Genomic DNA, 8876 nt, shown 5'->3' on the forward strand with positions numbered 1-8876 from the left:
TAGGATGTTGATAACTTTAGGTGTAGGGTCAAGTGTCGCACAAATACTAACAAAGTTGGATTCCTTATTTGGGGATACCTCCACTCAAACTCGAAGCAGAGACCTGATGAGTGTGCAGTCAACTTTGGCTGTCGCCTGGAAACACTATTGCAAACCGCCTATGATAATGGGTCTCTACATAGATCATCTAAAAATGACCTCCTCCAGCACAAATTTTGGACCTCTCTTCATTCAGATAGGCTGAAAAGCCAGACCCGCCGTAAAAACGCCAGTTATGATCTGTTATTAAAAGAGATCAGAACTGTAGAGAAGAAGATTAATATCTCCAAGCAGGTTTACTCACCTGCTACAGGGTCAAATGCGGCTGAGGTTCAGAAGGGAAAGGGCAAAGGTCAAAGTCATGCTGTTAGTTGTGAAGTCGAACAGCAACAGGTAACAACCAACATATCTGATCTTAGTAAAGAGTTTGATAAAAAAAAAATCAGGGATATTGAGGAGAAACTTGATAGCAAACTTGACTGTATACTTTCCAAACTTGGTGAGTCAGGCCAGAGTAAATCAGGTCAAGGTCAAGGCCAAAAGTCACACAGAGGTCGTGGTAATAGAGGAAACCAAAATTACAACCAGAAGTCAGGCCAAGGCAATAAGAAAAATGAATCAAATGACAACCCAAACAATTAGGGGTCTCTGCTAGTGGCCGAGTTGAGACCATCAATAAAGGTCAAGGTCACACTGACATTTTGGATAGACTGATTTGGGTGTCAAATGAATATGAAATCATAATTGAAGGTCATCAAGCTAAATAGTGGTTCTATGATTTCCACTATTTCCAAAACTTGGTATGGAAAATTGCCCAACAAGCCTGAGCTTCGTGATCTTAACACGCTAGCTGTAGATATAACCTTGGCAAATGGTTCTAAGTTAAATTACTTAGGTTATGTCGAGCTAGATGTGTGTATACCCTTTATGAATGACAAAACATTTGCTATCTTAGCTTTGGTTGTACCTGATACAGACTATACCATGACTTGTCCTGTGCTTTTAGGTACTAATGTCATTCGCCTAGTGAGGAACTTAGCCTCAGATGATGTGAATATTTCAGCATCATGGCAAAACAGCTATTGACAGTATTACCTGTTCTTATACTGTGAAATCTTTTAACAGGAAAACTGTAAAAGCGGTTCATTACGAGTCTATAGTTGTTAATTGTATGGTACGAGGTATTGACCCAGGCGTTGCAAATCTCGTAACAGAAAAATTTGACAATTCTAACATAAAGTTTACAGTCTGCCCCAGAGTTCTTAAAGTCAAACAGAATGCGTCAAATGTCAAATTACCAATCAAAATTTGCAATATTACAGCAAAGTCAATAACTATCAACCCTAGATCTACAATATGTCTCGTCAATTAGGTAAAAGTTGTTTACAATTTGGCTTCAGATTTACAATTTAAGGCACCAGAGTCTGTACCTGAGGAACTGGGTCTTAATATTGACATACAAAATCTTACTGAGGCGCAGCTGTTGAGGGTTCGTCAAGTGTTAGGTAATTGGAAACATGCTTTTTCCAACAGTGCGTTTGACATCGGATGTACGGACATAGTTAAACATAAGATTGACCTCATAGATGAAAAGCCTTTCAAACAGCCTTACCGGTAAATACCACCCGGCATGTATAAGGAGGTCCGTCAGCATATACGTGATATACTGGAAGCCGGAGTTATAAAGGAGAGTAAAAGCCCATTCTCCAGTAATGTGGTTTTTGCTCGCAAGAAAAACGGTAGTCTCAGATTTTGTATTGATTACCGCATGCTGAACTCTCGAACCCGTTGAGATGCATATATGCTCCCTCGATTTGACGATACAGTTGATACCTTGTGTGGTTCAAGGTATTTTTCAAAGCTGGACCTGAGGTCAGGTTATTGGAAAGTCGTGGTATAGGAATCTGATAGGGAAACTACCGCAATTTCTGTGGGGAACCTAGGATTCTGGGAAACCAGCCGGATGGGGTTTGGTCTCATCAATGCACCAGCTACATTCCAGCGATTAATGGAAAAGTGCATGGGTGATATGCATCTCCGGGAATGTCTCATCCTCTTACTTGACATCCTGGTATGTTCACAGACTTTTGACGAACACCTCGTAAGGTTAAAATCTGTCTTTGCCAGACTCGTGCAGCATGGCTTGAAACTTAAACCCTCCAAGTGTGAGTTGTTCAAGTCTTCAGTAACATATCTCGGACAATGTCATGTAGTTGCAGAGCAAGGTATAGCGACAGACACTGAACAGATGTCTGCTGTTAAAGTTTGGCCAGAGCCAAAGAACACAAAGGAATTACGTCAGTTTCTTGGTTTCAGTGGCTATTACAGGCGTTCCATAAAGGATTACGCAAAAATAGTACAGCCCCTTAACCAATTATTACAAGGCCATGACTTAAAGAAAAAATCAAAGGCTGCTTAGACTCAAAAGTCTAAGTCTAAGTCAAAGCCTAAAACAAAAGCCCAGTGGGTTTGGGGTACACCCCAACAGGAAGGTTTTGATTTGGTTAAACAGAAACTGATTCAACCTCCTGTTCTTTCCTATGCAGACTTCTCTAAGGATTTCCGTGTACACACTGATGCAAGTAGTTCAGGCCTGGCTGCAGTTATACCAAGTGCCTGATGGAAAGGAGAAGATTATTACATCCGCCAGTCGAGGTTTGAGAGCAAGTGAACGGAATTATCCTGCGCATAAGTTGGAATTTCTTGCATTGAAATGGGCGGTACCAGACAAAACTTCATGATTACCTCTATGGTAATACGTTTGAGGTTGTCACAATAATAACCCCCGTACTTATGTACTGGGTAAGGCCAAACTGGATGCCACCTGTCACAGGTGGGTGGCAGCTCTCGCCAATTATAACTTTACTCTGAGGTACCGAGCTGGGAGAAACAATGTAGATACAGATGGTCTCTCTAGAATGTCTCAAATTCAGCTCGATGCTGTTCAGGCCATATGTCAATCAGCAGTCTCTGTGACACCATTAACGGATAGAGTGTCGGATATTGCTGTGGTTCATGTGGCTAATAAGTTTGCAGCGAAACTCGATACTCTTAGTACAGTATATTGGAGAAAGGAACAAAGGGTTGATCCAGACATTGCCACGGTTTCAGACCTGGTGAGAACCGGTTTTCACCCCAGGGGGAACCCATTACACAATGAGTCCCCATATGTACAAACACTCCTTAGAGCTTGGACCAGGTTATTTTTGCGCTACGGAGTTCTCTATAGAACCGATTCTCACGACGGTCAGAAAGTAAACCAGCTTGTTCTGCCAAAACATTACCATTCCCTAGCACTTAAAGGTGTTCATGTTGATGTTGGACATCAGGGAAGGGAGAAAACTATTTGGCTGGCATTGCAACGCTTTTACTGGCCTGGTCTTGGGAAAGACGTAAACATGAAAGTTGAGACTTGTGGTCGCTGTATCATACGTAAGACACCAGTGCAAACAGTCGCTGAGCTAGTTCCAATATAATTCTCAAGGCCACTTCAGATACTTTGTATTGATTTTCTAAGCCCTGAGATATCCTCGAGTGGGTATGAGCATATTCTGGTCATAACTGATCACTTCACCAGATATGCTCAGACAGTGCCTTGTTGCAATCAGACAGCACACACAACAGCTAAGGCATTGTACGAAAAGTTCATAGCCTATTACAGCTTTCCTGATCAGCTTCAAAGTGATCAAGGTCGTAACTTTGAAAGCATAGGCATAAAAGAACTCTGTAAGATCGCAGGAGTTCAGAAGACTCGAACCACTCCATATCACCCACAAGGAAATGGCTCAGCAGAAAGGTTTAATAGAACACTCCTCGGGATGCTAGCAACCCTTGAGGAGCACAAGCAACCTGACTGGACATTTTACGTAGCACCGCTTGTTCAAGCCTACAATGCAACAAAGAGTTATGCCACTGGATACCCACCTCACTATTTGATGTTCGGTTGGCATCCTCGGTTATCAGTAGACGTATTCATTGGAATAAACCCTGATCAACAGGAAGCAGTAGACCCGGCGTCCTATGGTGGTAAGCTACGAGGCCGTATGGAGTTTGCGTACGAGACAGCTCGTCGCACCGCCTCCAGGAATGCTGCTCAGAACAAAGACCGTTATGACAGGTCAGTTCGGGAGTCAAAACTAGAGGTTGGTGACCGTGTTTTGGTAAGAAAAACCGGTCTTAAAGGAAAGAACAAATTGGCTGGAAGGTGGGAACAGGAACCCTATTTGGTAATTGATATTCCGAATAGTGATATTCCCGTTTATAAGGTTGCACTTAACTCCAAGAAGGGACCCAAACGAACCCTTCATAGGAACATGTTGCTCCCTTTCAACTTCATTCCTGTGGATGTTCCCCCTAAGGAAGATAACCGCAAGGTTAGACAACCCAGAAAGTAAATTCCCTCTGAACGAATAGATTCAGAACCAACTTCCTCATCTAAGGATTCTGATTCAGGATCAGATTATGTGCTCCTTCCTATTGTGACAAGGCGCTCTACTAGACAGTTGTGAAACCGTGAGCAAAACAAAACAACAAACACTATACCAACAACTGTATCAATTGTTGAGCCAGGTACACTAGAACCAGAGAGACAGGATTCTGTTCTGGAAATGGTTAATTATTCTGAAATAGATCCATCACATGATTCCGTACAGGAAGTGGATTTAGATCCCGTCTCTATAGCAGAATTGTCAGTGTACTGGACGAGGGTATAGACAATCCAAGTACAGAAATTTAACCTGTATTACGGAGGTCAACTCGGCCTTCCAAGCCACCGGAGTGTTGGGGCTATCCGGTTTTCTCATTGCAAGCTTCTACACCGGTGGGCACATACCGTTTGTGAAATGTTATTCGTATATATTTTAATGTTTTGTTTTAATGAATTATATTACTTTTACCCACCGGAATAGAAGTACCGGCTGGTAGGTGACTCCCCAATCGCTGGGAAGGTTCCGCTGGGGGTGTTTTTTGTATTTTAAACATCATGCTGTGTTTCAACCTCATTTTTTATCCTTCATTTTATTCATTATCCTTCCATCCATTTGTTTTTGTAAGACCTACTCTGTTGTCAGGTATGGGGCTCCCAAACCGTCAGTAGTGGTTTGTCATTTTACATTAATATTCCTGATTTCTTGTTATCACTTGCAAATGTGATGATATGGATTTCATTGTTGGATTTTCATCTCATTCAGAGTGTATATAATCATAATGATATTGTACATGCTCATCAGAACTCTATACTTCATCGGTGACAAGTAAAAGTATTTTCGTCAAGGATAGGTAACTGTTTATTTGAGCATAGTCTAGTTAGTTCCTTCTGCAAAGATGGTTCTTATCTATTCCTGTGGTTTGTTCAATTTGTTTGGTGTTATGAGTCTTAAATATTATGAAGTCAATCATATAACCATCATATAACATTTCTAGAGCAATAGTCTCTAATTATAACCCTTTATCAGTGTATAGATTCTAGGTAATAACTGTATGAGAAATGCCAGGAGACATTTATCAAAGTGGGGGAGTATGTAGCCAGGTGTTCAAATACTACATTCAAATCATCGCGCGTAATACCAGTGCAATGAATGTATGTATGTGCACGTGCAGCCCGGCCACCCGTCAAAATCCTAGTCACCGCCGTCTTCCTACTTCACTCTGACTTTACCTCTCGATGAGAACACATGGAACCATCGAGAGCATCAGCAAGTCACATTGTCCTTACTCTGGATGTTCCTGGTAAGTATTTATGTGTGTAAGTATGAAAGAGTATAATTAAAACATAATAATCATTCGTCTTATTTCATCAATTGTATATAGATCCATTATTACATAGGTTGAGCGATGTATGAGTGATTATGTATGTTTATTCATTATATAGGTTTATTTGTCCACGGAATAAACATATCCTTGAATTGCAACGGCGTGGAGTGTTGTCATTTAGAACCCATCGTTACATATGTATACCTTCCCATTGGTTCAGTCATATATATGCATCCTTCAAGTTCCCATTGAGCCAGTCATATATTGCCATTTTTCTCATAGAACCAGTCATTTATGACCACTCCTTTCATAGAACCAGTTGTATGTTTAACTTTTCCTATTGAACGAGTCATGTATTTAGCTCTACCAATTGAACCAGTCATGTATTTATCTCTTTACATTAAGCCAGTCATATATTTAATATCCACATTGAAACAGTCAAATATTACGCTATTCCAATTCAAAGTCATATGTTTTATTCTTCGTGTAATAGTAATAACAATAATAATTCTAGGTTCTTAAATACCGCTTTATCACAACCTAGTTCGCAGGTCGTATCAAAGCGGTTCACAAATTATTATCCATGGTTATAGAGCCTTTGCAACCAGCCAATATCTTTCTCAAATACATGGAGAGCATGCAGCCAGTTCTGATATCGACACAGTTACAGTTTCTATCTAAAACGTTAAGTTGGGCTTTAATACTGAAATGTTTCTTCTCGCAAGTATGAGACACGGCGTATAATACTTTCCTTGTTCTTCTATTTCCCCCTGTGTGATACTTAATTTACCATTAAATTTCAGTAGAATTCCAAGCTAGCTAAAACTATCAACATTTTCTAAAGCACAACCACTTTCAATTTACCATCATTTCTCAAAAGTGTGACGTTTTATAGAACTATTTATGTAAACCTATTAATTCAGTGTTTACAAAAACAGTGTGTCAGGTATTATACTATCAGGATATTATCTGAGTATTGGGAAAGGTTCATGTACTAGGTACTCATGATGAAATTTAGAGACATGAAATAATGTGAGCATGCGGTTATTGAGCTTAACTTAAAGATGAATTATATTTTTTTATTTCAATTTTCATTTTATTCAGAATAAGGTCAAACATTGATTCCGAAATGTAATATTGAAAGCTTTGTGTATTTAAGTTGGTTCAACTGTCTTGTGTAAGCAATGTGAAGGAATCAAACAAACCGGAGATTGTTTTGGTTTGGTATTCAAGAAAAGGTAAAGGTATAATGATAAGTATGACATAACTTAAAATTTGTCTTACCTTGGCCATATTGTAAACTCAGCAGAAGCAGTACCGTTGATTTGAACATTTCAATACAAGACCAGAAACAGTTATGTGTTCTAGTAAAAACGTATTCTGGTTCGGTGTCAGTCGCATCACAAATGAACAAATTCTGACAGCTAAAACACGGCAGCCCGCATGCACAAAAGGTTTGTGAGATGTGTTTCCACGATAAAAAATAATGGTTGATTTCTGAAAGGATCTCGACCATTCCCTCATACTTACCAACACATATTATTTATGAACTCTATCTTTCCATTCGTTACGGTTCATAGAGATATATTATAGGGAAAACCTTCAGGTAACAGGCGAGTATAAGCTGTGCAACTGCTGCGATAACTAAAACATGACAATACGGGTGTACACTGAGTAAGAGACGTCTCATGGGTATCGTCTGTGCACTTTAACGCCCATGTTTCTTTTTTTTGTTATTAAATCAATAGTCTTGTTTATTGCCAACATCTCCTTCCACTAAGTGTCCCCCTGCCAAATAGGCGACATTCTTAATTGTCAGTGGCTAGCAAGGTATATACATGTAGATGTGACTGTAAAGCATGTCAGATACATAATACAACTTTTCTCAAACCTTATTGTATGCATGTTAGGCATTTATTTCAATGAAAAAATGGTTTATTTGTTCAAAAAATATCATCGTTATTCCTTGCATTTGGACGGCTGATTCGTGGTAATTGCAATGTCATCCAATGATAAACTGATAACCCTACGAATCAGCAATGATTACACTTGTAAAAAAGAAACAAGTGGATGTAAATGAGGTGTTAGGAGGCACGGTAGTCTAGTGGTAGTTCGCCGGACTCGTGACCCAAGGGTTGCGGGTTCGTGTCACGGCACAGCATAATTCAAAATCGTTATAGATCAATAATATATACACGGCAACTTTGATAGGGTCAAAGGAGNTCTCCGCATGTTTCGGTATTATTATTATTATTATTATTATTATTATTATTTCATTTGAAATTAATCTGCATCCGGTGGATCCTAAATGGCGGATTCCTTCAATGGAATTTGTGCACCATGATTTCCCAAATTACGCAAGTGAATTGACTTGCTAAGTCTATGGGATTTCATGGTCGGTCTTTTGACAGGGGTTTCTTTTACGTGTACGCGTACGTGTACGTGTTATCTATGAAGCCCCCACAAGAGCGTTCGCTATTAATAAATATATACATATACATAATAATTAATAATTCGATGTTCTTATATACCGCTTTATCACAACCTAGTTCGAAGGTCGTCTCAAAGCGGTTCACAAATTATTATCCGTGCTTGTAGGGCCTTTGCAACCAGCCAATATCTTTCTTAACTCCCTGGGGAGCATACAGCCGGTGCTGCCATTTCGGCACTAAAAGCTAGCATTCAACAATTCTATCACTGCTCAACCACGTACTAATTTACAGCTGAGTAGACTGGAACAGACGGAGTAAAGTATCTTCCTCTAAGATACAACACTGTGCCGTGCCGTGCCGTGCCGTGCCGTGCCGTGCCGTGCCGTGACTCGAACCCGCAACCCGTCGGTCACGAGTCCGGCGTCCTACCGTACCTCCTTTTACATAAGACAATTAGATATAAAAAGCCATTAATGAGGCCTAAAGTGTAATTGGATTTTGGAAAAACAAACCAGGCATTTTATTGTCAGGGATTAAAAAGTATATCAACACAACAGTATCAATATCAATTACAAGTCAAATTGAATCCCAAAATTATAACTAAAGCTGTTCTTCTAGTCAGTAAACAAACGCGTGTTAGCCCTCCCAATCGTT

This window comes from Mizuhopecten yessoensis, unplaced genomic scaffold (assembly GCF_002113885.1).
Source record: "Mizuhopecten yessoensis strain PY_sf001 unplaced genomic scaffold, ASM211388v2 scaffold10251, whole genome shotgun sequence".
NCBI lineage: Eukaryota > Metazoa > Mollusca > Bivalvia > Pectinida > Pectinidae > Mizuhopecten > Mizuhopecten yessoensis.